Consider the following 27,640-nt stretch of genomic DNA (forward strand, 5'->3'; position numbering starts at 1 on the left):
CAGCACATATTTTTTCTATTTATGACTTTATCTTGTTTTGGCATACAGCCCCATGAAATGATTTGGGAAATGTTCTGTTCTTTTGAGAGAGAATATAAATCACTGTCTTCATTTTTTTCCTTGAATTTTTGGTATAATTCATCAGTGAAATTTTCTGTACCTGTGTTTTCTTTATTAGAAGGCTGTTGATTATTCACTTTTTTTTTCTTTTTAGGTATAAACCAAACCTACTTAACATTATCTATATCTGATTTTGTGAATGTTGTAGACTGAGTTAGTATCCCTTTAAAATGTATTAGTTGAAACATTGTCTCCTATGTGATGGTATTAGGAGGTAGGACCTTTGAGAGGCAGTTAATTTCTGAGGGTAGACTCTCATTAATGGGATTAGTGCTTTGATAAAAGAGGCCATAGGGGTCCTCACCCCTTCTGCCATGTGAGAACACATTTGTACATATTCCAGGAGGTGGATACTTATCAGACAATGAAATTGCTGATGGCTTGCATTGATTTTTAACCCACTCATCCTCCAGTAAGATGAGAAATAAGTTTCTGCGTCAATTCAAAAGTTTCTGTGTCAATTCAAAAGAATATCAATCCACCCAGTTTGTGCTTTTCTGTTATATAGCATCATGAATATATGAAGACACTGAGTTTTGGTATTTTGTGTCTTTCAAGGAATCAGTGCATTTTAAAATTCATAAACATACATAATTTTCATAATATTCTTTTAACCTTTTAATGTCTATGACATCAGTGGTAATGAAATTCTTTTATTTCTGACATTAGAAGTTTTAAAATCTTTTATGTCTGTTTTTTCTCCTCTTACCCTTCCTCCTCCTCTGCCTCCTTTTTCTTCTCTTTGCTGTTTTCCCCTTCTCTTTCAGTTACCTTGGCTTGAGTTTTATCAATTTTATTGATCTTTTCAAAAATTAGCTTTGAATTTTGTTGGCCTTTTGATATTGCTTTCCTTTTAAAAAACTTCATTGATTCTTGTTCTTTTTTTTTTCTGCTTTATTTAGGCTCTTTCTCTATTTTTCTAAGATGGAGGTTTAAATTATTAATGGTATATTTTTCCAGTGCTAAACTCTTCTTTTAAGTACTGTTTTCTCTACATCCCTCAAATTTAAACCAAATGTTTTAATTTTCAAAATGCTTTCTAATTTCTCTTGAGACTTTGGCTCATGTGCTATTTAGAAGTCTATTGTTTGATCTTCAATATTTTAGGAATTTTGGTGTATTATTCTGTTATAGTTTTCTACTTTACTCTGTTGTTGTTCAAGGACACATTTTGTGTGATCATTATTCTTTTAATTTGTTCAGTTATGTTTTATATCCTAGCATGTGATCTATCTTGTTTGGAGTTCTATGTGAGCTTGAGAAGAATGTGAATTGTGCTGTTGTTGGATGAAGTGTTCTATAGATGTCAGTTATTTCCATTTAATGAGCAAGCATCACTCATCATACTTGGCCTCTTTAGACTGAAATATATGGAAATGTTATTCTCTTGAGAGTGGGAAACATAGGATAAACTAGCCAGGAAAGTGGGTGTGTAGCTCTCCCTCCCCAGCATTGCCAGTAGCCAGCCAGGTTTAAGATTTACTGTCCCTGCCTGCACTTCCCTGTATTACCACCTGAGCAGCCTGGATCTAGGGGCTCTGCAGGTGTGTGGGGCAAGGAGTGCAAAATGGCAGATGAGTGGATGTGTCTGCAGGTTCCACCTTCGCCCCACATCAGAGAGGAGAGAAAAGGCGGGGAGGATGTGCACCAAGAGACCTCTGCATCGAGTGAGATATTGGATGTGGGGTGGAGGAGCCCGAGAATGTGGTCGTAAACCTTGTCCCTGGAATCTTGCTCAGGATGCTCACTCTTTTGAATTTGAAGACCTGCAGCACAGGAGTGGCGGGAGTACTTGTGAGTACAGCAGATCTTTTTAAACATATTGAAAACTTAGAAATTATGTTGTTATTGTTAATAAATATTGACAAATGTAATCACTGGTTTGTTTCTGAAAATGAAGCTTTAAAAGTATCTCCAAATCCCACCACTAAAATAGTATGGATTAAAATTGTTTTTCCTCTTGTTGCATCTAAAACATAAGAAGCATGTTTTGACTTTTGTGAACCTAAATGTAGGCTGCTGTTTTGCATATTCTTTGAGTAAGTGCAAGAACCTAAAATTAGTGCTAGAATATTGACAGGTGAGATGAGGTGAGTGAACATAATAGGAGCTTGCAAGTGCCTTCACTTAATGCCATTTCATTACAAATGCATTTCATAGGAACTATGTAAGAAAAAGTAATAGCAATCAAACTGGCTCTGTCCTGCATAGTGTAGATCCTTGCATTTGGAACTCTGCAGAGTGAGGTGGACCAGAGAACTCTGGCATTGCACTGGCAGGCACAGAAGTAGGGTACAGGAATAAACCTGGATTTTCCTGGCATGTTCTGGGAGACTTCCAGCTCCTCTCTCGAGAGGGCTTTTGCTTAGTAGAAAAATGGTTTGTCATTCAGGTTGTTTTAAATGCTCAAATGCTTGTGTTTTGTGATTTGTTCTGCTTCTGATTTTTGTGGGTTCAGGGTAGTCACGTTGATTGCTCTGCTCTGGATTAACACTATGATATGCTAGCCAAATGGTTTCAGCAGTCCTCAAGGTATTTTAATCTGACAATTAAAAAAAAAGTTTAAAAAATCTTGATCACAGGGCTTTTCTTTTTCTTGAGGAATTTTTAAAACATCTCTCATGTCCTTCACTCCCTCCCTCCATCCCTCATTAATTTTTGTTTTTTAATTAGTTATGACTGGGCGTGGTTGTGCACTCCTGTAATCCCAGTGGCTCAGGAGGCTGAGTCAGGAAAATTATGAATTCAAAGCCAGCTTCAGCAACAGTGAAGTGCTTAGCAACTCAGATGCTGTCTCTAAATAAAATACAAATAAAATACAAAATAGCATTGGGGATGTGGCTCAATGGTTGAGTGTCCCTAAATTTAATCCCCAGTACCATTTCCCTACCCTGCCCCCCCCCCAAAAAAAAGAAGGCAAGTTGTGGGCAGGAGGACAAATTAATGTGACTTTCAAGAAATTCACTTTACTGCCATGTATCCAGATTAAGCTTTGTCATCATGGGAAAGTTTAACCTGAACGGAAAAGCACTGCAAAGTTACTCTTCCACCATTCATCCCTCTGTGCCAGCTGGCTTAATGATTTCATTTCACTCATTTAAGACCATAGTGTATGTGAGTCCCTGAAACAAATGAACATGCAAATATCAACCTGCATTTCAGACACAATTTTAACTTAGCTTTGTGTAACCACCTCCATAAATTAATTAAAATGGGGCATTTACATGAAACCCAATCATTAAGTCCTGCAAGAAAGCATTGTCATTTTGCTAAGAGATTTAAATATAACCAGACTAATTAATTTGCTTGTAGAAATGAATTACCAGATAATTCCTACACACAGTCACTGAAGTACAATTAAAAAACAAGTCACTGGAGGTCACTATAACTTGGAGTAAATGTGGCTTCAGAAACCATTGCCATGAGAGGAGCAGAGGGCTTTTTGCTGCCTCTCCCATTTCCTTAGTTTTGTAAAGGTAAAATTTCCAAGCTGATTCTAAGCCACAGAGCCTGAGTTAAAGTAAAAGACCAGGCATCCTAAAGTTTCCAAAGTGCAGGGATTGGGTTAAAAAGTAAAAGACTAGTATTGTTAGAGTCCCTCTGCTACCCCCAAAACCTGTAATCCCTGTAGCTGTTAGAACAATGAGGGAACTGCCTAGTAAATGTCTCCATTGATTCCCTGGTTGTTTAATAGCTAAGGGCTCTAGGTAGCATGGCACGTACGCATCTAGACCCCAGAACCAATCAGTTTAAATGTGTACCCCACTTAGAAATGACCAATCATCTCTGCCCTAATTGTTCCCGCCAATGTATGCACTAATCCTGACTCAGGGTTGTTGTTCAATTTTCCCGCGCCTTATGATGATTTGTTCTGATGCATGCAAAGCCCCCCACCCTCTCCAAAAAGTGTACTTAAGCTCCACCTGACCTCCGCTCTGGGCTCTGGGCTGCTCTCCCTTCTTGAGTGAGCACAGAGTCCCAGCGAGCTGGAACAGGATCCTCAATAAACTTCCCCCCTGCGATTGCATGAAGTGAGTCTCTTGTGTGGTTTCTCCCCTCCGACGCTCCGCTGCACCCCAACAGTTTTAATTGCATGATTTTGATGTTGTAAGCAGTTTTACTCTTTGTTTTTCATTGGTATTGCATTCCCTGGAACCCAAGAGAGTGCCCCCTCTGACCCTGAGCATTCTTCCTAAGGAATCACTGTGCAGGTGCTCTATGGGGAGGAGCAGTACACCTGCCTGCAGTAGATGTGTTTCTAAGCCCAGCTCCCTGTGGCTCTCTGGCTGACTCTGTAAATATCAACACTAGCTTTCATGTATCACCTCTTTTTATTTTGTTGTATTTAGTACTCAAATTAATGTTAATAATAAATTTACATTGCCACAACCTTTTTAGATAATAAGGTCAATCTCCACAGGGAAGAGATGGCTGTGATGGTTCTTAAAATGTCAAGATTATATTTAAATGGCTTGTGGCTTTAAAGGTTCACAGAGACTAGAAAAAATACATTTGATAATTCCTTAGGGGTCCCATTCTGATAGTATGACTTCTGGGAGTAGAAATAATGGTGAATAAATGTTATTAATCTCATTAGGTAAGATAGATAAGTTAATAGATAAGCTAATATTTCTTTGTTTTCTGAGTATTTGGGAAGTATTTGTGTGTATGTGTGCACAAGTAAGGTACTTAAAACTTGTATTTGAAATCTGTTATTACCAAGTCATAAAGAGTTTATTCTCATGTCTGTGCTATCCTGTGAGAAATTAAATTAGTTAATTAATTAATTAATTTTGCTGTACTTGGATTGAACCACAGGGCACTTTACCACTGAGCTATATCCCCTGCCCTTTATATTTATTTCTTTCTTTCTTAGATGGGGCCTCCCTAAGTTGATTAGTGCCTTGCTGATTTGCTGAGGTTGGCTTCAAACTTGCCATCCTCCTGCCTCAGCCTCCTGTTTGTGAGAAATTTTAAAGAGGAGTTTGCTGGCAGGTTAGAAAATTAGGTTCAGTACAAAGCCATGGATGGACCTCAGTGTTGCTAAATGCTTTTACTGGCTAACCTTAATTTCCTTAAGAAGTGCTTTAAGAACTTAAATAGTCCTTTCCTGTAGGCTTTATGACTAAACTGAAATGTTCTTGAGCACCCATCTGAAAGTAATGAGAAGTAAAAAGATATCTTAAAAAATGCATAGATCTTCTTCCCATACAGACTGAATGCTGGTTCTCAGGAGGAAACCATTCTTCCTTATGGGTCAGCTTGCATGAGGTTTGGTCATGAGAGCAGCTCTTTCAGAACAGGACTTGCTGGAAGTTGCACTCTCAGAGATCATGCACATTTTGACATGATCTTTTTAATCAGAAGGAGATTTTGAGTCAGGAGAATTTTGCACAGAGGGTAAAATGTTTCTAGATAGCCTGTACCATTGGCTTGTGCTTTACTTTTTCCTCCTCCCTTCCTCTTCACTCCTCCCCCTTTCTCTCTCTTTTCTTTTCCTCTCTACTCTGTCCCTGAGGTTAAACCAAGTTGTGTGGACTGCAACTATATATAGTCTATGACACAGGATCTATTATTTTAAAAATATGAGCAACTGCCTGGGCTGCTTTCTAAAATCTTTTAGTCAAGATGACAGTGTTTTATGTGGGAAATTCTTGAAGGGAACTCTAGGGGAAATTTGAACACAGATTCTGAGTTAGAGTTCAGTTTTCTGTATGAGCAGTTGTCATTTCCTTTACTTCCTTTTGGGAGGCACTAGTGGAGGAAGAAGGTAACTCTGTCTTATCATTTTCCCTGTGAATCTGCCATTTATTAATTTCTGGGTATTTGGAGGAAAAAGAGGGAGAATAATAAAATGTCCATGTTTTGATTGTTTATCCAGTGCTTTAAATATGTCTCATGGACTGTCACTCTGAAGTATAGGGTTCACTCTTCTCCCATGTAGCAACTACACAGTTGGAATCTAACAGCTGCATCATTCGCTCCATGTAGGTAAAGCACAAACTCTACCTGACAGCTTCTGTGCCCCCATTACTCTAAGGAGGATTGAAGTACATATTGGCAATTTCATTCCTTGATGGTGATATCTGAGGAGTGACCACACTTACAGATCCAGGGAGTAGGTCTGACTTGGAATCTCTGCACCTGTAATTTTCTCCAGAAGCTTCTTTTTGCTTTCTTCCCCAGTCAAAAGTGCCCTTTATATTCCAAGAAAAAAAAACTCTGGGTCACTATAGGTAGGACATACACTTTGAGTCACTCTTCTAAGAGTGATAATGTTTATTTTCATCTATTGATGTCTTCCTTCCTTTCCATTAAGTTCAAAAAATCACTTATGGTGCCAAAGCCAATGCTTGGCACCAGAATCACGAGGCACTCACAGCTTTGTAGGTTCAAACAGCAATTCTTTATTCCAGCTCTCACACAGCCTCCATGCAGGTCCAGGGGCAAACTCGTTCTACCGTCTCCCGCCCAATTCACCTACTCCACGAGGCTCTCTCCAAATCCCATTTTAATCTCACGAGAACTCCATGGGAACAAGCAACAGGAACACCCTAATCCCAGCAATAATCTTCAACTTCCAACTTCCCTAAAACCCATTATCTTAAACTGGCAACGCCTTAAACTCAAGGAGCCGGTTACTTCCTCAAACCTGATCAGCTCTAAACCCGGATCTGCCTTGGTCCTTGAGCAAGGTCACCTCATTAAAGCATGCATGCAATGTTCCATCAAATGTCCTCTAAGCAGCATGGGGTACGCTTGGCAAGGAAATTTCGATGCGTCATTCCTACTTGGTAATGGCCCTCAGCATATGGAAATGTCCCTGCCCATGACTGGGGGTGCAGACCAAGTCTATTTTGTTGGCCTACATGGGAAGCAAACCCATGATGTTCAAGTAATATAATTGACCTGAGGAGTCTCCATATTGATACCTTGATTTGAAGATTTGTACACTGTCTTCATTGAAGCCTCGTGGAAAGCATTACTTTATATCATATTTGGTGATAGTGTATTAATCCTACAAGTTCCTGCACAGTATTACCAGTTTCAAGTATAAATATCCACAGTGTCATCTAATAGCAACACAACTGTAATGTATAAGTTATTCTTATCTGAGAACACAATCAACTTTAAATACTTGGTATAAATCAGGGGCATGTAGAATGGAGGCTCTGAACAGTCTCCCATATAATGTCATGAGCATTTATTAAAAAATTGTTCAGTAGTGTCTTTGTCAAACTCTCTAAGAGTTTTCTCTCAGTAGTCAAGTCATTTAGTGGACATGGATTGTTTGTCCTTATTTGATAAGTGCTGTCAATACTCTTTATTGCTAAAGGAACATGTTCAATCTCAAGTAACGCTATGAGTGCCAAGAGGATCAATATAGTCTATAAAGCCTTGGATAACAGGGTCTAAACTCCTGCTGATATTTTAACTGAGTCAAGCTCTTCTTTCCTCAGTAGCATGCTTGTTGTTTGCCTATAGTGAGTTGGATCTGCATCAACCTGGTATGTGTAGGAAGGCCCCCTGTGAATGGGAAGCCATGCATTGATGTAGGCATTGGGGAAATAGCCCTGGAAACAGGGATCAGTGTCTTTATGGGCATTTGAACTTGGAGTTTTTTAAAAAGAACTTTTGACAAACTAGTTAAAAGATCGGTATTCATAGTATGTGAACACATTTCCCAGAAATGTGAAGACTAGGATGTGTTTGCATACTTACAGAAAACAATAGCATTTTCTTTAATAAAAGTTCATGTGGCTGCTAAGCCCAGAGTGCCAGGCTTGGTGGGGTCTGAAGCTTGTGGAATTGTAGGGGATTCTTTAAGCAAAAGCAAACTAAATGACCATAAGGACCCATTCTCAGTGCCCCTGCCAGGCCTGTAGGGTATTATGAGGAGAACTCAGGCCTTATGGGTCTCAATGAAAATCTTCTTCTCTGTGTGAGTTATTTGGTAAAATTGAGATCAAATCATTCCAAAGTACCTGATAAAGGACAGAAAACTGTCCGTAAATAAGTAAATGTTAGGACTGGGGATGTGGCTCAAACGGTAGCACGCTTGCTCGCCTGGCATGCGCGGGGTGCTGGGTTCGATCCTCAGCACAACATAAAAATAAAATAAAGATGTTGGGTCCATTGAATACTGAAAAATAAATATTAAAAAAATAAGTAGGGTCTTGGGATGTGGCTCAAGCGGTAGTGCGCTTGCCTGGCAGGTGTGCGGCTCAGGTTCGATCCTCAGCACCACGTACAAAGATGTTGTGTCCACTGAAAACTAATAGATATATATAAAATTCTCTCTCTCTCTCTAAAAAAAAGAAGGGAACAACTCATTGATGAGTTTATTTAAAAAAATAAGTAAATGTTAAAACTGTGATTTTTTTTTTATACAATGGAATTTTACTCAGCAATAAAAGAGAATAAAATCATGGCATTTGCAGGTAAATGGATGGAGTTGGAGAAGATGATGCTAAGTGAAGTTAGCCAATCCCAAAAAAACAAATGCCAAATATTTTCTCTGATATAAGGAGGCTGACTCATAGTGGGGTAGGGAGGGGGAGCATGGGAGGAATAGATGAACTCTAGATAGGACAGAGGGGTGGGAGAGAAAGGGAAGGGGCAGGGGGTTAGCAAGGATGGTGGAATGAGATGGGCATCATTATCTAAAGTACATGTATGAAGACACAAATTGGGTGTCAACCTATTTTATATACAAACAGAGATATGAAAAATTGCTGTATATATGTGTAATAAAAATTGTAATGCATTCTGCTGCCATGTATTTAAAAAATAAAATCAATAAAAAATAAGTAAATGTTATGGTGAATTTTCCCTTTAAATCACAAAGGGAATATAAAATATAATATTCCTAGGTAATTGTGACTCAAAGTATGTGTCCTACCTATAGTGATCCAGAATTTTTTTCTTGAAATATGAATGGCACTTTTGACTGGGGAAGAAGGCAATATAATATATACACTTTTGAATATAAAAGTGTAAAATAGCTTAAATGATTTGAAAGTATTGATCTAGGGTTTAGCTGTAGCCTCAGGTTTCTAAATAACAACGATGACTTGAACTTTAGGATATTTCCCTCACTTATTTTTTTTAGAACTTTTGAAGGGTTATTTCAACACACAAAGTTCTTTAGTGTGTCTTGTAAATTTTATACATTTCTACCTGCCTCTGGGACCCACTGATAATCCAGTTGCCTTAGGCCTGTGCTGTTAGTATTGAATAGCTTCTTAAAAACTATTCAATACTAACATTTCTGTATATTTCTTAAAAACTATTCAACATTTCTGTATATTTCTGAAAGGCATAAAACCAAATATAAAATGTTTCTCCAAAATATAGATATGTGTTTTTTTCTAGTTTCAATTCTAAAGCATAAAATTATGTGCTTTGAATGTTTTTTTCAAATCACTACTTAAGAAAATTTTGCAAATTCCATGATTTTGTCATTTTTTAGTCCTGCGTAATACAGATTGGACACAATAATAAACTTTCAACAGACAAAAAGAAAAAAGAAAAAAAAATTCTGTTCCACTTTTAAATACTGCCAAAGAGTGTGATAGTGTGACCTCTCAGTCTTCTACAAAGGCATTGTTTAACAGGTGTCACTGCTATTTACTGCTTGCTTGTTACTGCTATTTATCGAATGCTGAGGTGTAACACCAGAGAAGCATGCTGAGGCAAGTGTAGAGTGGAAAGTAGAAGCTTTATTAAAGGACAGCAGAAAAGACTTCTCCCTGAAGGAAGAAGGGGACCCAAGAGGTGGAATCCATGGAAGGTGGAGGTCTTCCCTTTTTTATATAGTGCTAAAGTCTTCTTTCAGCTTTCCCACATTCATGTCTTTTGTTTCCCTTTATCTTTCAGTGATAGAATGCAGGTGGAAAGGCCCAAAAGATGGGAGATAGGTGGGCTGGAGGAGTAATCTGGGCAGGAAGGGCCTGGGGCAGCTTTTGATTAGCATTTCTCTGTTTGCTGGGAGCTGTTTCATTAACTGTTCCTTAGAATGGGTTCCAGGCCTTGAGGACATTAACATTTCAATTTCCCCCAGTGTTGCTTTGGTTTCCTGGATTCCATTCTTAATAATGGCCTTCTTTTCATTTATCTTACTTGATATTAGACCGGATTTACCTAACTACACTAACTACCTATTATTTCTTAATTATCTAGGATAATACTCCCATAGCTCTCTTACTTGTTTACTATTTGATTATAATTGAAACACTGAAATGTTATCTGCTAAATTGATGAGTGCAGTTTTGCAGATAGGAAAGATAAAGATGTTAGTGTCCTCTAGGACATTAATTAGTTTTTATGTAATCTAGCCATCTCTTTCTCATGTCCTCTCAAAAATGCCTGTAAATTTCTACTTACTCAAAAATGTACTTTCCCTGGATCATTTGTTGATGAGCTTACAAAACTTTCTGTATTTGCTTGAGAGTCAAACACTTTAATTCTTTTTAAGTGTTTGAAAATGGTGCTATGACATAGACATTGAACATATCATTGTGTGATCATAAGGCTGCTTAGTTCAGTTGTCCCTTTATACTATATATCCTTTCTTGTCCGTTAGAAACTTTAATCTTCAATAATGGAATAGAGAGCTAGCTTGGAAAAGAGGTAAAAATATCATTAGATTCAAAATATTGGGTATTTTCAATATATTATAGTGAAAACTAATAGAAGCATAAAACATTTGAGTTTCAAAAATTGTTATTATTTGTATACTATAATTATAATAGTGGAATTTATTATGCCATATTCATATATGCATATATCATAATTTGATTAGTCTCATTCATTCCCCAATACCTTTCCTTCTATTCCTTCCCTTCCTCTCCCATCTACTTACTCTATTCTACTGATCTCTCTTCTATTATTATTATTTTTTGTTAGTGCATTATAATTGTACATGTCAGTGAGATTCATTTTGATTTATTCATGGAGGGACATAACTAATTTGGTAGATTTCATTACCCATGACTTCCCCATGCCCTTTTCTCCTCGCTTCCTCTCTATTCCTTTCTTCTACTCTATTGGTTCCTGTCTGTTTTCATGAGATTCTTTTTTTATTCCTTCCCCCCCCTCTTGCTTCACATATGAGAGAGAACATTTTACCCCTGGACTGTGTGAATCTGGCTTCACATATTTTATTTAGCATGGTGTTCTTTAGTTCCATCCATTTAACTAACAAATGACATGATTTCAGTCTTCTTTATGGCTGAGTAAAAGTCGGTTGTATTCATTTATTCATCAGTTGAGCACTTGGGCTGATTCCACAACTTGAACTAAATCAGTATACTATAGTGATATGTGAATACCAATTATTATAGCAGTGCAATTTACAAAACACTTAGCATTTTAATTAGATTAAAATTAGAAATTGCATTCTTATTATATGCTCATTAATATCACAGCAATAAAAAATTTCTTCCAAGATTATAAATAGCAAAGTGGGGGAAAATATATACTATCTCTTATCTGTGCTGTAGCATTCATTAAATTTTTCCTGTATACACTTCAGGATAAGGTATACTTGGACATATAAGATGGAGGCAGGGTCAGTTATATCTAAGGCATGAAAAAAAAACTTGGATAAAGTTTGGTTTTTGACTAACAAACATAACATTTTTTTATTTTGTTGGGAGGTTATTATGAATGTGTCTGATATTTAAAATTATGAAACTTTCTAAATATTTTTAGGATGTGGCTTTCAGAAACTGTATTGCTTGTTGTTCCATCACCTGATTTAGTGGTTTTATTCTCTGGAGAAGGAATTATAATGCCACGTGATTTTTGAGACTGGTGGACATTGGACTCTGTTTCCATAGTCCTGGGTGGTTCCTGGAACTTTGGCTGAAGCTTTAGTCTTCTTTGTAATGTCCTATTATTTGGGATATTCAAGACCCAACAGAAAATTTCTCTAATATGTGAGCAAGCAGTGGAACAACTGATTGGAGTCCTGCAGGTTCAATTTCTTGCCAGAAGACTTAGAGCAGATGCTGCCTGAAGGAGACTCTGTAAGTCCTTTGTTTGTCTGAGTGGTTGGTAACGTTAAATTGAATACAGTGTTTCTAGGATTAGTGAACTGTTGGACAAAGTGGTGAAATCATCACTGCTGTCAACAAAAATTCACTAAGGGAGAATTCAAGATAAAAAGGAAGGCTCATAGCTTATTGGTTAGTCCAAGCAGCAAAAATAAACACCCATGTCAGAGAGAGGGAGGAGCAGAGATTTATTCAGGAAAGCAAGGAATCCATATTCAGGAAGAATGCGGCTATCAAGGGAGTGAGATGCACCTTTTGGGAGCTCAGGCTCTTAGAAAAAAATCTGGCTTGGGAAGTGACAGCCCTTGGAGAAAAACTGACCAGAGAGCGAAGGTATGAGGAAATTTATCACAAGGCTTTGAGTTTAAAGTAGTCTCCCTTTTCTTCCTTTGTCTCCTTTCTACCTATATTTTATTTATTCTATCTCAATATGATATTATTCAGAAATGCTACCTACTCACTAACCTATAAACTTAATGGAAAAGAAAAGAAAGGATGTACTTCACAAAGAAGAGAGAATGAATCCAAAGAAAATGAAGTGAAAAAAACTCTTATCAATAATATGCAAAACAAATTAATAAAACAGGAAATTAGTAGATATTGAACAGCTATCTGAAAATCTCAATTGTTATAAAAATAGGGACTGAGATCACCAGGTGAGGAAGATAAGGAAGGAGAATGTTCTTATTTATGTTCTTCAGGAACACAGTGGATTTTAACCTTAAACATTTATTTAAAAAAAAAATGAGATTTGGTTTTGTGTCAAAGAGAAGAATGCTCAGTAGAAAATAAATTGTGCATGCTGTCAATTGTGAGACTTGTTTCCTACTTAGGAAAAAAGTCATGTTTTGTTTCAATGAGTGCTTGTTGGTTCATTCACTGTTTTATATAAGAATATCTTCCCCAAAACCTGGAAATTGTGTTTATGGTGTAGAATGGGTGGATGAGATCATTCAAGCATGTGGTTTTCCTCAGTCTACTTTTTTTCTTTCATTTCTTAATTGGGGGTGGGTAACTACAGATTGAACCCAGGGATGCTTAACCACTGAGGTATATCCCCAGACATTTTTATTTTTATATTTTAGTTTTGAAGCAGAGTTGTTGAGGCCCAGCCTCCCAGAGCTGTTGGGATTACAGCCCTGCACCACCATGCCTGGCCCATAATCCACTTTCTATGGGGTCTGCTGTAGCCAAGGAGGCTCACCTGTGGTGGCAAGGTGACCCCTGAATGTATCCGTGGGGTGTATTTAATTCAAGCTTCTACGTCCTACCAGTGTATTTAAGAAGTTTTTACAATCACTGTTGCTGGTAAATTATAGAACAAACACTTTTTTTTGTGAGCAATTTAAATATTTAGTTAATTCTTATATTTTAAGTTTTCTTGTTTTAGTAATGCTTATAGGGTATAGATTTAGATTTGGATTTATAAAAGAAAAGTCACTATCCACACATGGTGTTGCTCAAAGGAACATTTCTATTGGGCCCTCTCAAGGTTCACTGGTACACTCTGATGGAGATTAAATTGGAGAAGAGCTATACAGATTTATTAAGGTGGAAAAAGGGAAAACCCAGCAGGGGTGGGGGTGGGGAGAGATCATAGGAGGATTGGATATGCACAGCCAGCAAGGGTATCTTGTGATGCAGAAGGGGTCTTTCAGGGAACAACCACCTGTGGCCAACTATCTGGGTTAGGTGTTAGAATCCCAATCTCTATTTGCTGTGTTTACAGCCCTCCTAGGCAGAAAAGAGGTGGGGGATATAAAATGGACCCCCACCCCAATGCACAGCTGCTATTTACTAATGTAGATAGATACTTTTCTTTTGGAAAAGAACCACCTTTCAGAGAACCATTCCTGTGTTCACAGAGCCTGAAGTTTCTCTGAATTATCCAATTTAAAATATGCCAAAGAAATGTGTCTGGGGTAGGATATTTTACTCTCCTACAGGGTCACTAAATAAAGTTTCTCTAAATTTTTCTCAACTGCGAATGTTCAAATTATCAGATTGTGTGTGTGTGTGTGTGTGTTTTCTAAGACAGTGAAAAAAATTCTCCTGCAGCCTAAGTGTTATCCTGAAAACCCAACACGTTATTATATTTATGGATCCAATGTGACAGTACACTTGTTGAATTTTTGTAAGTTTTTAAAGTCTGTGGTATTTTCAGAAGAAACATTTCTTTAAGTAGAAATGACCATATGAATTTTTTTCATATTATTTCTAGGGTTTAAAAAATTGTGCAGCAATTTTCAATTATTCCACAACAATATAACCCCACACCCACCTGGAAAATTTAGACCCTCTGGTTCTTATTATTTTTCTTTTTCTTACCAGAGATTAAATCCATAAGAATGAGTGTGTCTTAAGTTTTAAAATCAGAAGCTGAAATATTATTTTATTATTTCAGTCTAAGGTTGTTATTATGGCATGACAAACAACAGGCTATTGATTAAAGTGGCTTTTCAATATGGTTTAAATGTTTTATAAATATGAATTTGTTGCATCAGACAGCCTAGGAGGATAGCCCTAGCAATCTGACCTGAATAAGTGTCAATTGTGTACATTTGTGATGTGTTTAGTTTTTCTGTAAAACATATCACAACTAAACATTTTTCTTTTGTGGTGCTAGAGATGGAATCCATCTATCACCTTGCTCAGGCTGGATAAGCACTCTACCACTGACCTATGCCCCCAGCCAAATTCTAGAGCTTCTTTTAGAAACACAACCTTGATTATGTTCATACCTATGAACAAATAAGTGCACTCAAAAGTTGAGATAATTTTGCAGAATCATTCTCATGTATATGAGTGGCTATTATACAGAGAAATAAATTTGCTTTGGCCTAACTACAGTATTTCCTTTTCTCTTATGTTCATTCTTATAAGCTTACTATTTGTACGCAGCTTTCTTTTTTCCTAAGTTATAGTTCTTTACAATTGCTTTATCATCTCACCTGTTAAAAAAATTTCTTTGAATACTTTTCATAGCTTTGAAGCATTTCAAGATTTATCTATTTCTTATGGACATATTATTTATCAGATTATTTATAAGAATAATATTCAGTTAAGGAAACTGCATATTTTATAATGATGTCATAGAATAAAAATGACATCTGATCCTACCAACTTTCACTCCAGGCATCATAGTATAAAAGAAAGAACAGTTCATATTGAAAACATCAAGGAGTGAAGATTTCTGAGGGTACCCGGTCCTGGAAGTTGAGGACTTGTCTTCAGACATACGTGTGTTGCCCTGCAGCCCCTTGGGTCGAATTACACTCACCTGTCCTTTGTAACCTGCCCCTCTGACCTTTTTTTGGATGGAACTTTCTAAGAATGAAGGTCCCCCCAATAAAAGCCCACTTCCGAACGTGCTCCCTCTCTCTGGCCAGCCTCTCCTGACTTTCCCTTGCTCTCCCATTTGGGGAGCTTGAGGCTGAAAGCCATGGAGCCTTCCTGAAGCTTGTTTAAAGGTAAAGTGTATGTCTGTGTTTTATTTGGTGTCCCTGGAAATTCACACGAGTGACCTGAAGTTCAGCTGCCCGCATGGGTCGGGGCAGCAGGGCACCTTGTTTTGATCACATGATTTCACAGGTGGCCTCAGGAATCAATTGGAATAGCTAATTCTAAGGCCTTCCAGTTAGGGTTATAAAGAAAATCATCATTTTTTAAAAAGTATCAAATTGTTTTTCCCAAGGAAAGATTATACTATAAAAGTTGTTTCTTTTTAAAAATATTACTGTTATTATTATTATTGGTACCATGGATTGAACCCAGGGGCACTTAACACTGAACCACATCCCCAGCCCTTTTTAAATTTTTTAATTTAGAGACAGGGTCTTGCTTAGTTGCTTAAGGGCTTGTTAAGTTGCTGAATCTGGCTTTGAACTAGTGATCCTCCTGCCTCAGCCTGCTGAGCTGCTGGCATGCACTACTGTGACCAGTCTTTTTTTCCTTTTTCTTTTTAATACTAAGCTTTGGGGAATGAATGAATGTGTTGTTTGGCACTGTGAATGCCTCCCCCCTACACTTGTATTTTAAATTGGATGTGGAGGTTACAACTGTCCTCCACAGGATTATTTGTAGGGTCTTAATATGTGATAACTGTCCTCACAGGATTATTTGTAGGGTCTTAATATGTGATAACTTATTTCACCATAAAGAAAATAATGCAAATGCTTTTCATCCTAGCAGCAACCCTATTGGTTGTGTGATCTCCATTGTATAGATGAGAAGGCTGAGGCTGAGGAACATCCCAAGATTAGTCAACTGGTTCATTCTCTCTGACTTATACCCTGCATACTCTGCTTCTCAAATCTGTGCTTAGTTCTCAGCAAGCTAAGGGGTGTGGGTGTGTGTGTTTGGGGGTGGGGGAGACACCATAGTGGTGAGAAAAAAAATGTGAGCAGAAGTGACTACAGGGGGAGCCATGGGCCATGGCTGTCAATGGACATTCATAAATGAAGGTCTGCTGGGGCCCAGGCTGGGAAGGGGAGCAGGACCTCATGTTAAACAGTTCATGGGTTAACCCTCACTTGCCCCCCCCACCAATGGGGGAACCCCTTTGCCTACAATACAAATGACCCTGACTGGAGTTTTGTTGCATTGGAGAAATTGCCATGGTAACACTCCAGGTAGCAAAGCCTGAACAGAATTCATTGAAATGCCCATAATGCCCCAGTAACATAATGCTCCAGTAACATGTCAACTACTTTGGGGCTTCTTAACCATTGTGTGTGTGTGTGTGTGTGTGTGTGTGTGTGTGTGTGTGTGTGATGAACAAATCCATTCTGCAGTTTGCTGAAGCCATTGAGCCCCTTCTCAGAGTAATGCTAGTAGATACAGAACATTTGCAACTGGAATTACAGAGAAAAGTAATTATTAAAGTGCAGTAATGAGGGTACTAGAAATGTTAATATGATAGGCATCCTTGGCTATTAATTAGCATGTAAAAGAACAAAATCTGGTGATGAACTTAATAACTACTGTTATTTTGAAGAAATGAGAGACACAAACTGTATTTCTAACCATGCAATGATTGCTATAAAAATATCTAATTTATATTGGTTAACCAAATGCACGGGGCATGCTGAACCTGTGTGGCCTGTCATGTTGAGTTTAGTTAGAGGTTAGTGAAAATAAAGATGTAATTGTCTTCTACTCATGTTTACATAGCCCCTTCCCTTCATTCCCCTGGATTAAGAACCCTGAGCCATGTGAGGCACTCCTTCAAGTCTTATAAACAAACTCCTGGGCTGGCTTTCTTTCTTTCTTTCTTTCTTTCTTTCTTTTATTTATTTTTTTTTTGAGAGAGATTTTTTTAATATTTATTTTTTAATTTTTTTTTAAAGTTTTCGGTGGACACAACATCTTTTATTTTAGTTTTATGTGGTGCTGAGGATCAAACCCAGCACCCCGCTCATGCCAGGCAAGCATGCTACAGCTTGAGCCACAACCCCAGCCCCACCTCCTGGACTTTCAATTGGGATTTTAGTGAACCTTTAGCTCAAGTTAGGGAAAATGATACCTTAAAAATATGGAGTCTTCCTGCTTGTAGTTCTTGCAGACTGCATTTAGGTAGTCCCCCTCTTCCCATTTCTCAACAGAGTTTTTACAATGATTCCTATAAACACTTGCATAATTTTGTAGGATGCATTCTTAGGAGCCAGTATATTTTGTTACCATTTGATATTCTCTCCTACTTTGTAAGTATAGCTAGTGTGGTATTAGCTCGATATTAGTTTTTGAATATCGAGCTAATAGCTAAGCAATCATTTTTTAAACTCAGTCGGCCCATCCCTATTTGCATCTGAGCATAGCCTATGCTGCGGCCATCAATCCCCTGCACCAGCCTGTGACCGCCAGCAACCAGCAGCAGTCCTGGCCTGACCGCCAGAGCCAGGAGGGGGCCAACCTGCCTTTGCACCTAGGGTGCCTGGCGGGCCTGCTCCCCCATCTCTCCGGGCGGGAGGGAGGCGCCATGGGCTACAGCCGCTTAGACCTGCTGTTCCCCAGTGCGCACGCCCTGGACGCCACCCGCCTGGTAGAGAACCTGGGGCTCCACGACATGGCTCACCAGATGGAAAAGGTGCAGAACGTCAACTCACACCAGCTTGGGCCTGATCAGACTGTAATCCGCAAAGGTCCCATTTTCCATGATTAAAAACCCCTTATGTCTCCCCTGTTAGAAGGAGCTGGTGGGAGCCGTGCAGAATCCCATGAAGTCTTCTGCTCTGTTCTGGGAAGACTGTCTCTCCTCAGCTCCATGTCCAAATATAAAGTGACTGTGGCTGAAGTGCAGAGGCGATTGTCACCTTCTGAATGCTTAAATGCCTGGCTGCTGGGAGGTGTTTTCAGAAAAGCCAAGTCCAAAAATGGAGGCCAATCGATGTGGAGAAAAGTTGGACAAGACTGGGCTGAATCTTCCGGCTGGGAAACTTGGAAAGCTGCTCTTGAGACCCTCCTGACATCCTTGGTGGAAGGAAAAGCTGTTCACTTGGCTTGGGACTTTGTGTATGTCTGTGAAGTTGAGTTTCCTAGTAAGCCAGTGGCCGAAAATTTCACCAGGCCTCACCCAGGAGGGTAAACCGAGATTGCAAGGAAGAAGAAAAAATACACTGGGGGTGGCTCAGCAAGTGTGGAAAGAATTCATGGACCTCCTCAATCAAGACTGAACACCCAACTGCAGCAACAGGCCTGCCCTGATCTTGGAAAGGTACCTACAGAACCACCTGTCTCATTTCAGCCTGATTACCCACCCATAGGTTTGGCAGCCAGGCCATCTGCACCGCTGTGTCTGCAGTGTAGAAGCAGGTCAAAGAAGCCCTGATTGTCATAGACAAATCCTATATGAACCCTGGAGACCAGAGTCCAGCAGATTCTAATAAGACCCTGGAGAAAATGGAGAAGTACAAGAAGTAAAATGGGGGTGAGCAGAGGGCAGGAAGGGAAAAGACTGAGGAACCCTTCTCCACTGGGACAGACTGAGACACGCTCTTGCTAGGGGAGGAGCTTCCAATCTCCCCTACCCACCTATCCAAAGGCCTCTGTCACTTGAGGCTTGCAGGATCTTGACCTGCCCTCATGGATCCCTGTGGCTTCTCCAGCACTGCAGTGTCTGTCCTTGAACACAGGATCCAAGGTGACAAGTACTGGTTTTTGTTTTGTTTTTACTTGCTCAGCGTTATATTTTGGAACCCCATCCCTCCTTCCTCTGTCTTCCGGGGCTGACAAGAAGACATGCTGTTGAAACTTCAGAGTGATTATATTCAGATTAACGATAATTTATTTCCTTCAGTGTTAAGATATGGCTGGTTTTTATGTTCACTAAATATTTTTTTTTTTCAAAAAGTAGTCTTTATCTACCTACTTTAGCAATGGTTCCCTCCAGGAGGAGGCAAATGTACCACGTGCTCTGCAGCCAGGGAGCAGGTGCTGGTGGGTGCAAACCCCATGCTCAGAGGGGCCTTCTGGTTTTAGGAAACTTGTAGAAACAATGCCTGCTGACGTTTCATTTTTCTTTTCTCTCGATCTCTCTTTTTAACTTTGAAAGTTAACTCTTTAAGTGGGTGAATCTTTGGAACACCAGGTTCCTGTAAGAAATTGAAGTTTTATTTGCATATTTATTTCAGATCTTGATTTTTCCAGTAAACTTGAAAAGGGTGGCACTTTCTCCTGCTGCCTGTCACCCCCAAGCCCCTGTGGAGGCTCTGTATTTTGAGAAACAGTGTGTTGAGTGTACAGAATATATTTATGCATAATTTAATGGGATCTGTAAATACTGGTGCACTTCTTAAAAGATTTTGAGAAATATGATTTGATTTTAATGTTAAGTTTTAATGGTGGTGGGGTAATTTATAATACGTCTTTAGATTTTATTCATCTCTACACAGGGTATGAAGAATTAAGAGGATACAGGGCTTTGTTCTTGGTTTGGAAGATTCTGTTTAATCAGAGCTCTCTGTTCAGAAAGCAATAACTTGGTATTGAAAGACCCCCAGATCCCCCCAACCCAGAATGGACCACACGAGACACTGGATGCAAACTGCAAGAGGATTTATTCTCACACAGGCGCCCGTGGGTGCACAGCAAAACCTCGGCCGGAGCTTCGGTGACTGGCACACCCGGGCTTGGGGGTACAGAGTTTTTATAGGGAGCGGGGGTCAGTTTTCAGCTTAGCACAGCAATAGCCATTCTATAGGTTCCTCGGAATTCAGTCATGGGGTCACCTGGGGGGTAAACTTGTTTTTTTCCACTTTACGTTCTCAGAAAAGAAACCCATAAATTACATCCCATCCTCATTGTTCCCGTTTTTTACCCTCATTGTTCCCATTTTTACCCTATTTCCTCAGGCTTGGCTTTCCCAGGATTATCTATATGGAACATCTGGCGGTGGCATTGTATAGCGTTTGGAGTGTTACGTGCAGTCGGGGAGTGCTACATGCGGCTGGGGAGTGCTATGTGCGGCTGGGGAGTGCTACGTGCAGCTGGGGAGTGCTACGTGCGGCTGGGGAGTTTGTACATGGGGACTTTCTAGAGGGCGCGGGGGTTAGAATTCCTAACGTTGGGTCTGGGGCTCTGCAGTCCTTCATTCCTCCCTTTTCTATATCGTGGATATAATCTTATATCCATTGATCCTCGTGCTCAGATTCCAACACTAGCTCGGCTGACGGCTCAACATGTTGTTGGAGCAAATGGTATTGCTGCGTAAGGACCATAGTTTGGATTACGGACAGCCTTTCCTTTATAAACTGCATTAATCTGTTAAATATGCAGGGTCCAAATGTTAAAATCAACAGCAGCACAATCAAGGGGCCGGCTATCGAGGATAATATAGTAGTTAACCAAGGCGACTTATTAAACCAACTTTCAAACCAACCTTGGGAGCTTCACAGGGATCTTTCCCGGGCATCTAGTCTTTCTCTGGGTTTTGTCATGGATTCCCTTACTACCCCTGTATGATCTGTGTAAAAGCAACAGTTTTCTTTTAGGGCAGCACAAAGCCCTCCTTCCTTTAAAAACAATAAGTCCAGACCCCGTCTATTCTGCAATACTACCTCTGATAAGGAGGTTAAAAATTTTTCTAAAGCAGTTACAGAGGTTTCTATTGCCCTCAGATCTTGTTGTATTGTGGCTTCTAGGATCCCCAGCTGTCTGGGACCTTCAATCAAGGCTGCAGCCCCAGTTCCAACCCCTGCCAATACTCCTGCCCCCAATAGAACTGCCAGGGTAATGCTGACAGGCTCTCGGGAGAATCGGGTCCTGCCCATGAAATGTCCTTCGAATTCCTCTGTAGAATAATAGAGTAGCCTGGGATAGATCTTGACTAGGACACAGAAATCTTTAGACTGGTTAAAGGTAGCTACTGAAACACATGGGGTAATCCCGGTGTTACATGCCCAGTATTGACCTGGAGAGGGCACCATGTATTTGGATTTATCAGAAGATAACTTACTTATAGTACGTGCACAGAGCTCGTTGTTCCGTAACATGGGGGAGCGCCCTAAGCATGTTCCTGAACCGGTTACTTCGGACAGAGTCAACATGTGTCTCGTTCCCCAGTTACAGCTAGTGGGAGCATCATAAGTGAAATCCCCATTAACTGCCACTCCTTCGTAGTAGGGAGGGCTCGCCTGAAGGCAAAGCCAGCAGGACTCAGTAAGATTGGGCTGGGTAAAATTAAGGGCCTCATATCCTCCTTCAACTAGGTCTATCAGTCTTTCTCTTGACCCTGATAGCGTGGGGGAGGTGGCAATTGGCAGGGTCAGAGGGGCGAGCATGGTCGGGGGTGCGGGGGGTTTTAGATGGGTGGTATTGGGTGGAGGCGCTGTCCTTGAGGGTACCTGTTTATATCTTTTTGGAGGAGGGGGCTTTTGATCTGGGAGTACTTTATTGGGGCCTAATGGCTGGGGGTCGGTATTTATTTTTAACCTTATTTTGAACAGGACCCCAGGGTCATAGGCAGTTTGATGGTATACTCTCAGGCCCCACAGCCTCCCTTGTAGCCAATCTCTAGATGTTTTGCCTGCCGGGGTAAAGGTGATATGTAAGGGATTGCAGGCAAATGAAGTACATGGCCCGTACCCGTACCATAAAGTTTCAACCGTCCTGGGTGTACTCCTGCAATAGTCGGTGGAGAGCGGGGGTTCACTTTGCTTTTCTCTTTTTACTTGTATTAAATCCCAGGACGAGCTTGGGTTCCACCAAGCGTCTCCCATAGTTTCACATCCCCAAGCCTTACAATAGTAACTTTCATGTTGCCCACATTTCCGTGCCTGAGATCTAATTCTTCCATCCCTTGGACATACGTAAAACGATTTCTTTCTTAGGGCCGCCCGAACCCTGGGATCCCTACATCCTGCCGGATAACATGAACAGGGGCAGCGCCCGCTACAGGTGCATACTTCTGATTCACTCGGTCTAGCAGGATCAGTAGTTGGAATGTCAAAGTCTTCTGATCCAGCTAGCATCTGACAGAGGTCAGGCTCCAGGGTAGGCCACCATGCCCAAAGGGGGTATTTAGTAGAAGTTATTTCCCAAATTATCTCTCCTGCCCCTGACAGTATTTGCCATGTCTGGCTCACAGGCTGGTTGGGGTTATGGAATTGGTGCCTGGCAGCTGACATGGGGAGAGCTAAACATAAAGCGAATAAAGTCAGCAGCGAGTGGGTCTTATCTTTAGCGGATTCTGGGTTCGTTGCAACTTCCATTCTGGATCCGGAGAGGTGTCTGCAGACTCCGGTGGATACGCAGCCTTTACGTGGGAAGCGTGAATCCAAGCCGTGATGCTATCCATCTTGATTGCAGTAGGAGTGGTCAGCAGAATAGTGTAGGGTCCTTTCCACCGTGGTTCGAGGTTTTTGCTCTGGTGCCTGCGAACCCAGACGGTGTCTCCGACATGGAAGGGATGCGGTAGCGAGGAGGTTTTAAGTTCCTCTTTGTAGGCTGCAGCTAGAGGCTTCCAGACTTCGTTCTGGACCAATTGCAAGGCACGTAAATGGGTCTGCATGGATGGGGCGAGGGAGGCATAAGTTTCAGTTTCATAAAAGTTAACAGCAGGTGGTGGGGCACCGTACAGGATCTCAAATGGGGTTAGTCCCTGTGGGCCTGGAGTGTTTCGGCCCGATATAAGGCTAAAGGCAGGAGTTGTACCCAGTCTCTAGTGCCGTTTCAAGCGTTAATTTGGTTAAGGTCTCCTTAATGGTTCTATTCATCCTTTCTACCTGTCCTGAACTTTGGGGTCTATAGGCACAATGTGATTTCCAATTAATCCCCAATGCATTGGCCACCATCTGACTTACCTGGGAGACGAAGGCAGGCCCATTATCCGACCCAATTGTCCCAGGTACCCCATACCTAGGGAAAATTTCTTCCAATAATTTCTTTGCAACCACCTTTGCGGTTTCATGCCGAGTCGGGAATGCTTCTGCCCATCCAGAGAAGGTGTCAACAAAAACTAAAAGATATTTATATCCATATATACCTGGTTTGATTTCAGTGAAATCTATCTCCCAATGAGTTCCAGGTTTATGTCCTTTCACTCGGATCCCTGTTCCAATTTTGATCTTACCTGCATTTACCTGGGCACATGCTTGACAATTTGCTACTATCTGGCGTAGGAGATGATCCCTGCTCGGGAGGTACAAGGCACTCCCCCCCCCCCCGCCCCCCCCCCCTAAGAGTTCTTTCATCTTTTTAGCCCCAAGGTGTGTCAGTTTGTGTAGGGACCTCACTAGCTGCTCTGCATTCTTAAGGGGCATGATAGTCTTTCCTTGGTATTTCCAAGTACTTCCTGCTGGGTTGTAAGTGGCCCCTAATTTCTGGATGATATCCAAATCTTTGTCCTCATAGACCCATCGCTCTTTATGGTCATCATGTCGTGGCATTGCCCGCTGGGGCAATAGAGTCATTATCAGGAGTTGTGGCCCTAGGGCAGCTTTCTTGGCTGTTTCATCTGCTAATCTGTTCCCTCTGGCTTCTGGGGTATCCCCTTTTTGGTGGCCGGGGCAGTGCATAATACTTAACTTTTTAGGCAAGAATAAAGCTTTAAGCAAAGCTAATATCTCAGTCTTATTTTTGATTTCTTTCCCTTCTGAGGTCAGTAATCCCCGGCGCCTGTATATTTCTCCATGTATGTGAGCAGTGGCAAAGGCATATCGGCTGTCCGTGTACACATTTAGTTTCTTCCCCTCTGCCAACTTTAAGGCTTGAGTCAGAGCTATCAGTTCCGCCCGCTGAGCTGACGTCCCGCCTGGGAGTGCACTCGCCCATATTACCTCAAATTCGGTGGTAATGGCCGCTCCCGCTCGTTGTCCTTCATTGAGTAGATAGCTGCTCCCATCTGTATACCAGACCAGCTCCGCATCCTTCATTGGTCGGTCTATGAGGTCTGGCCAGGTTCCCTGTGTCTCTGCAAGAATCTGCTGGCAGTTGTGAGGATCTGCTTCTCCCGGGAGCGGCAGGAGGGTTGCTGGGTTCAGTGTCACCACGGGGCCGAACTGAATTCCGTCAGTGTCCAACAATAAAGACTGGTAATGGGTGAGTCGGGCATTTGACATCCAGTGGTCGGGTGGCTGGCGAATTATGGTCTCAATGGCATGAGGGGTTTATAGGGTTAATGGCTGTCCCAAGGTAAGTTTAGTGGCATCCTTAATCAGAAGAGCCACAGCCGCTACCATCCGGAGGCATGGTGGCCATCCTGCCGCCACTGGATCTAATTTCTTTGACAAGTAGGCTGGCTATAGGTCGCCTCCAAGGTCCCAGCTTTTGGGTTAAAACTCCCTTTGCATAGCCCTGCTTTTCATCTACAAATAGATCAAAGGGCTTGGTAACGTCCGGTAGGCCTAAGGCGGGGGCTGACAGAAGGGCTAATTTAATGTGATCGAATGCCAATTGATGTTCCAGGAAAAGGAGTTGCCTTGTTTAGTCAGTAGGTACAGAGGGGCTGCTACCTCAGCGAACCCAGGAATCCAGAGTCTACAGAACCCTGTGGTTCCTAGAAATTCCCGCAATTGTTTGGGACTCTGGGGGGGGGGTGGTATGCTCGAGATAGTCTCTTTTCTGGCAGCTGTTAACCAGCGCTGACCGTCATGGAGTTCATAGCCAAGATAGGTGACTTTTGTCTGACAGATTTGGGCCTTTTTTGCTGACGCCCTGTACCCCAGTAGTCCCAAAGTTTGTAATAGCTTCTCCGTACCTGCTAGGCAGTCTTCTTTGGAGGTTGCAGCCAGCAAGATGTCATCTACATATTGAAGCATGATTAAGAAAGGGTGCCTTACACGGAAATCAGCCAAATCTTGATGCAAGGCCTCATCAAAGAGTGTTGGGCTGTTTTTGAACCCTTGGGGTAGTCTTGTCCAAGTCAGTTGTCCGGAGACTCCTTCTTCGGGGTCCTTCCATTTGAATGCAAAAAGAGCCTGACTTTGGGGGGACAGTCTTAGGCAGAAAAAGGCATCTTTCAGGTCCAAAATAGTATACCAGGTGTGGGTGGGAGGCAAGGTGCTGAGGAGATTGTAAGGATTTGGCACTGTCGGGTGAATATCTTCTACCCTTTTGTTAACTTCCCATAAGTCCTGGACTGGCTGGTAATCATTAGTCCCCGGCTTTTTGATGGGTAGTAGGGGGGTGTTCCAGGGCGACCGGCAAGGTGTTAGAATGCCTTGGTCTAGAAGGCGTTTGATATGTGGCTTGATGCCTTGATAGGCTTCTCTGGACATAGGATATTGTTTAATATTAATGGGAGAAGCAGTGGCTTTTAGGTGGATGACTATTGGAGATTGTTGTTTAGCCATCCCCATTCCTCCGGTTTCAGCCCAGGCCTCCGGGTAGGTACTAAGCCAGTAATCCATGTCTTTCTTAGGTACCGATGGATTGTCAAAAAGTTTATATTCATCTTCCAATTTAAAAGTCAATACATGCAAAGGGGTCTGATTTGGCCCTGTGATGGTGGCACCCCCATTTTTGAAATAGATTTGGGCTCTCAATTTGGTCAATAGGTCTCTTCCTAGTAGTGGATACGGGCAATCAGGCACATGCAGGAACGAATGGGAGACCTTACCTGTGGCAAGGTGTACCTCTCTTTTGGTGGTCCATCGGTATGGTTTGCTCCCGGTGGCACCTTGAACCCACGTCGTTTTGTGGCTCATGGGTCCTGGTGCCTGTGTTAGCACCGAGTGTTGGGCTCCGGTATCCACCAGGAAGGTCACAGGTTGCCCCCCTACTTGTAGAGTTACCCGGGGCTCAGGGGGGGGCTCCTGGCCCTGACTCCCCTAGTCTTCATCCAATGCTAGCAATTGGGGGGTCCGATTTGCGCCTCTTCTGGGGTTGGGGGGCCTCTTTGGGCAGTCTTTTACCCAGTGTCCTTTCTCCTTACAGTAGGCACATTGGTCTCGGTCTACACGGGGTCTGCTCCATTCCCTGTCCTTGCTTATCTTGTCTCCCTGATATCCTGCCTGAACTACGGTGGCCAATATCCTACTTAGTTCCCTGTTACGTCTTCGATCTTTTTCTCTTTCTCTCTTATCTGATTCTTCCCAAAGCTTAAGATCTCGCTCTTCCTGCATCTTCCTAATTCTAGCTTCTCGTTCTTCTGGCGTTTCTCTTTTGTTAAATATCTTTTCAGCTTCCTTCAATAAATCTGCTAGAGAAAGATCTTGTAGGTTATCTAGCCTTTGCAATTTAGTTCTGATATCTGGGGCAGACTGCCAAATAAAAGCCATGGAAACATTCCCTTTTTGGTCCTCACTATCAGGGTCAAAGGGAGTAAACCTCCGGTAAGCCTCCTTCAGCCTTTCTAAGAATGCTGTTGGAGTTTCCTCTGACCCTTGAGTAGTCTGTCTTACCTGGGCCAAATTAGTGGGCCGTCGCCCTGCTCCATGGAGACCCGCCATGAGTAACTGGCGATAGAGACGTAGGTGGTTCCTACCTGCTGCGGTTGCATAGTCCCAATTCGGCCGAGTTAAGGGAAAGGCTTCGTTAATCAAATTTGGGAGTTGGGTGGGGTGCCCATCGTCCCCTGGTACATTCTTACGAGCTTCCAAGAGAACTTTCTGTTTCTCCTCCGAAGTGAGGAGTATTTGTAAGAGCTGCTGGCAATCATCCCACGTTGGCTGGTGGGTTACTAAAATAGATTCAATCAAGGAGGTTAGAGCGACAGGGTCTTTAGTAAAGGAAGGATTATGGGTTTTCCAGTTATAAAGATCAGAGGCAGAGAAAGGCCAATATTGATATTGGCCGTTGGGGCCCCCTGTATGTTATAGGGGGAGGATTTTAGAGGTGTCCCCTGAGGTGGCGTGAGTCCGACATCCCTGGAGTCGTCCCACCATGGGGGATGGGTCCAGGGAGACACTGGTGGTGGGGCCCTCCTGTTCTTCTTCTCCCTATGAGGACGAATGATTGGGCTCAGGGGGTTGTAAGGGTTGGGGCTGGTAAGGAGGAGGCTCGTCAGTCAGCAGGTCAATCAGAGG

The 27,640-nt window shown here is 41.6% G+C and overlaps 1 long non-coding RNA gene and 1 pseudogene across 7 annotated transcripts in view; both read left to right on the plus strand.

The window, feature by feature from the left end:
* Positions 1–11,952: 11,952 nt before the first annotated feature.
* LOC120888390 (uncharacterized) overlaps positions 11,953–27,640 on the plus strand; it is a 132,944-nt gene continuing 117,256 nt past the window's right edge. For 6 of the 7 annotated variants that reach the window (XR_013429720.1, XR_013429726.1, XR_013429724.1 and 3 more), the window contains exon 1: positions 12,379–12,512. This is a non-coding gene — a long non-coding RNA (uncharacterized LOC120888390). Of the gene's footprint in view, positions 12,153–12,378; positions 12,513–27,640 lie in introns of those variants that run through there. The other variant, XR_013429723.1, reaches the window with a different exon arrangement.
* LOC144370078 (transcription factor AP-2 gamma pseudogene) lies at positions 17,071–19,422 on the plus strand (annotated as a pseudogene).

This window comes from Ictidomys tridecemlineatus, chromosome 13, assembly GCF_052094955.1.
Source record: "Ictidomys tridecemlineatus isolate mIctTri1 chromosome 13, mIctTri1.hap1, whole genome shotgun sequence".
Lineage (NCBI taxonomy): Eukaryota > Metazoa > Chordata > Mammalia > Rodentia > Sciuridae > Ictidomys > Ictidomys tridecemlineatus.